Raw genomic sequence first — 5,040 nt, forward strand, 5'->3', positions numbered from 1 at the left:
CGGAAAGAGTCAAAATCAAACAGAACGTAGCGGCAGAAAAACTAGAGCAAAAACACAGGACCGGTGAAAAAAGGGCTTGCTGTGTAAAAACAGAGATTCGCAGACCGACCGACAAAAGGGGGCTGACTGGACAGAGTTTAAATACTGACAGGGAGCCAATCTGTCAAAAAGCTTCAACTGGCGCCCACGGGCGGGGCCAATTGGGCGCCATGGCAACTGTGACATTTAGATGATATTAAAAATTTAGTTATTTTCAATTCTGAGCTCAATTTTATTCCACATATCAAAAACATGACTAAAATTGTTTTTTAGCATCTCAAGATTATAGCCAGAGTGCGCCCATTTTTCTCTCAGGCAAACACAGAGGTACTAATGAATGCTTTTATACAGTGGCTTGCGAAACTATTTGGCCCCCTTGAATTTTGTGACATTTTGCAACATTTCAGACTTGAAACATAAAGATATAAAACTAATTTCTTGCGAAGCATCAACAATAAGTGGGACACAATCATCAAGTGGAACACACTTTATTGGATCTTTGAAACTTTTTTAACGAAAAACGAAAAAGTGGGTGTGCAAAATGATTCAGCCCCATTGAGTTAATACTTTGTAGCGCCACCATTTGCTGCGATGACAGCTGCAAGTCACTCGGGGTATGTCTCTATCAGTTTTGCACATAGAGAAATTGATATTTTGGCCCATTCCTCCTTGCAAAACAGCTCGAGCTCAGTAAGGTTGGATGGAAAGCGTTTGTGAACAGCAGTTTTCAGTTCTTTCCAAAGATTCTCAATTAGATTGAGGTCTGGACTTTGACTTGGTCATTCTAACACCTTGATGTTTTTGTGAACCATTCCATTGTAGCTTTTGCTTTATGTTTTGGATTATTGTTTTTTGGGAAAACAAATCTCCGTCCCAGTCTCAGGTCTTTTGCGGATTCCATCAGGTTTTCTTCCAGAATGGTCCAGTATTTGGCTACATCCATCTTCCCTGTCCCTGCTGAAGAAAAGAAGGCCCAAACCATGATACTGCCACCACCATGTTTGACAGTGGGGATGGTGTGTTGAGGGTAATGTGCTGCTCTTACGCCAAACAAAACGTCTCGCATTGTTGCCGAAAAGTTGGATTTTAGTCTCATCTTACCAGAGCACCTTCTCCCACACGTTTGGTGTGTCTCCCAGGTGTCTTGCGGCAAACTGTTTACGGATATCTTTAAGAAATGGCTTCCTTCTTGCCACTCTTCCATAAAGGCCCGATTTGTGCAGTATATGACCTATGGACAGATTCTTCCACCTCAGCTCTAGACCTCTGAAGTTCATCCAGAGTGATCATGGGCCTCTTGGCTGCATCTCTGATCAGTTTTCTCCTAGTATGAGCTGAAAGTTTGGGGGAACGGCCCGATCTTGGTCGATTTGCAGTGGTCTGATACTCCTTCCATTTCAATATTATTGCTTGAACGTGCTCCTTGGGATGTTTAAAGCTTGGGAATTCTTTTTGTGTCCAAATTCAGCTTTAAACTTCTCCACAACAGTATCTCAGACCTGCCTGGTGTGTTCCCCGTTCTTCATGATGCTCTCTGCGCTTTAAACCGACCTCTGAGACTATCACAGTGCAGGTGCATTTATACAGAGACTCGATTACACACAAGTGAATTTCATTTATCATCGTTAGTCGTTTAGATCAACATTGAATCATTCAGAGATCCTCACTGAACTACTGGACAGAGTTTGCTGCACTGAAAGTAAAGGGGCTGAATCATTTTGCACACCCACTTTTTCGGTTTTTATTTGATAAAAAAGTTGAAAATATCCAATAAAGTGTGTTCCACTTGGTGATTGTGTCCCACTTATTGTTGATGCTTCACAAGAAATTACAGTTTTCTATCTTTATGTCTGAAGTCTGAAAAGTTCAAGGGGGCCACATGGTTTCGCAAGTCACTGTATATATTAATGAATTTTAATACATATTTTCGAAGAATTTACCACACATTTAAAGACACTGATTACATCAATTACTTCTAATGCCCGTTTTGTCAGTCCGTCTACGAACCTCAGTGAACACTAGGCAGCCATTTTCGACCCTGACTCCCACCTGTTTTTTGTTCCCGTCTGTCCCCCGGCTTCGACCTGTTTTTGATCCTGACCACGTCTACTCTTCCGTCCCGGCTTTCGACCTCTTTTTGTTCCCGACCATGTATACTCTCCTAGCTTTGTAGTGGATTATTAGAGTCCAGCTTGACATAAGGAGAACGCATTAGTTTAAAACTGGAAAATCCAGGCTTGTTTCTCCCGAGTGTAGATGTCAGCGAATGTTATTATTAATCGCCTTGTGCTGCCGAGTAATAACATTCTTCTTGGCATGGAACATGCGGTCAAGCCAGGAATTTGGATGTCAAGCCGACCCCAACGAGTTCTTGGAAATTGTGAAACTGTGGAAAAGAGCACGCAAACATTCTGTCTGGTAGCGTGCATTTTGAGATAAACACGCACGGCATCGCGAGGGGGACGTGCTAAAGTAATATGAGATGTTATCTGAGGATATAAAAGGACAATTGTCTCTTAGACGAACGAGATCTCTGTTTTGTACGCTGATGAAGATAAGTAAACGAGCGCTCCCTCTCCCGCCAAGACTTCTCCCTGCATCTTGTTTTAGATATTCTGGGGCATATTTCTCGGGCTGCTACGAAAACTTACGACTCGTTTACGACCCCGACCACGTTTTTGCTCTCCTGTCCCGGCTACTGACCCGTTTTCCGTTCCCGACACCGCAATTGCACGGTTCAGAGTGTCCAGCAATCACCGGATCGTGGGCCCAACCCTTTCTCTTTCTTCCAATAAAACTCGTGAGAAACGCAACGCAAGTGGGTCCTGTCTCCGTTCTGGTCCTGACACCTGGTGCCAACACGCTCCAGGTTTTGAACCCCGGCCTAGATATTTATCTTGAGTCGTTTGAAATGATTTCAGTTGACCGGTAGCTAAAGGTACAAAGACATTTTTTCTTTTCCTTCCTGGTGTTGACGACTTGTGGGAGGAAAAGGAGGAAGAGGAGGAGGAGGTGAGCTGGAATGTTGATGATTGATAATGAAAACGAGGAAGAGGCGGGGGGAATGTTCCCTGTCATTTTCCTTACGGGTCTGAGCGTTCACACAAAGTGGGTGAGCAACGCTTGAAACAACAGTGAGCAACAGCAATCCCAAGTGTGGCTACTAAGTCATTATCAAACATGTCGAAAACTTGACTTCAGGTTACATTTTGCTGCATTTTGAGTTTCTGGCAATGGAATTTTTTTTTTACTTTTGAAGGAATTGACTCCTGTATTATTGCAAAGGTTGTACGTCCTACAAACGTCATTTGTTTTTACAACAATTTTTTCGCTAGATTTCCATTTCTTTTTTTTCCTGGTATCTTTTGTCGCTTATTTAGTCGGCTGCACGATACACAACTGTATTTAGTCACATTTTTTTTAGTGGAAGTACAATGTTGGCAACAAGATTGACTTGGTATCATTGGAAATTATTTGAATGCAACACAAACTTTTTCTTCTTTTTTCCGTGTTTTTTTCTATTTATTTTTAATTCCTTTAAAAAAAATGTCATTGTGTTTATTTTTTCCTGGTTGTTACTTTTTTCTTTTTGTTGTCTATTTACTTTTTTTCCTTTGTTTTTTTCTTTTCTTTTTTTCTGGCTTTTTCTGAAATTTTTCTCTTCCTTTTTTTTTTTCTCTCAGCTTTTCACTACTTTTTCATTTTGGTATTTTTTCATTTTTTGTTCTATTCCCCCTTCCTTTAAGTCAGTTTGTGCATAATTTTAGATAGTATTTGGTCATGTAGGGATGAAAGAAGCAAAAACAACATGAAGAGCCGTTTAGGACCCGAAAGAGCCGGTTCCTTTTAGTGAGCCGAGCCAAAGAAGCCGGTTCTCGAAAAACTCTACTGACTTTACTCAACTTCGTTCTACTTCGACTCGACTTCAAAATACCGCATTTAGGACACAAAATCAGGGGACCCCTTGTATTTTTACCTTCATGCACTGTAACTTTGACTTAAGTCGCTTCTTAATCAGCAATTTCGAGCCCTGATTTTTGTGAGCTGGCTAGCTTTTCTTGTACGTGGAAAAGCTATGGGTAGTGTGCAATTGCGCACACACGCAGCTTAGAGGGAACATTGGGTGGGGGTCACATTGACAAAATATACAAAGTGCTTTTTCCCAGGTTTAATAGATTGTAAGCTACTCCTGTTGACTAAACAATCCAATGGGTTGATCCATTCACCTCAGCAAAACAAAAAAACAGAGATTCATTGGTCAAAAAAAAGCTTTTATTTCTTATTTGCTACTTGGCAATCAGTCATTGTCACAATTGGCTCCTATCGATCTACACCAGGAAGTGAAACGTGAGCGGCTCAATTGGATCAATCGGAGAACATCGATGGTTCACCTTCCACTCAGGGGCCCGGGAGAGTAACATAAACGAAGAAACAGGAGATGCGAGCAAACGTCCAACCAGCAGTCATGAAATCAAATTGGCACTATGTGTTATGTTTTGGTGTTTGATCCACAAGCGATGAAGCATGAAACGAGGCCGGCGTGCTCAAAAAAAGTTAAATGATAAATGTAAGGTATAAAGTAACAAACCAACAAAATGTCCAAACAACAAAAATGAATCAATGTAATATAAAAAAACAGTTCTGACCATAATAATGGTGATTACACGCAGGGTTGGGTAGGGTTACTTTAACTGGATTACTTTCAATGACTTTTGGATGACTCCAATACCAAATATGCTAATAAAAGACAAAAGAAACGAAATATGAATAAAATGATGACTCACAACACGTGGTAAGCTTTCTCTCCTGGCTTTGATCTCTTTGATCTCATGGAACGGCAAAAATGATGTTGGCAAGCTGTTTTTATTTATTTTCATTTATTTCGCATTTTATGTTAGTTTTGACGGATATCAAAGAGATCAAAGCCAGGAGAGAAAGCTTACCACGTGTTGTGAGTCATCATTTTATTCATACTTAGTTTCTTTTGTCTTTTATTAGCAT

This window comes from Urocampus carinirostris, chromosome 2 (assembly GCF_059441175.1).
Source record: "Urocampus carinirostris isolate Australia breed hairy pipefish chromosome 2, RoL_Ucar_1.0, whole genome shotgun sequence".
In the NCBI taxonomy this organism is placed as follows: Eukaryota; Metazoa; Chordata; class Actinopteri; order Syngnathiformes; family Syngnathidae; genus Urocampus; species Urocampus carinirostris.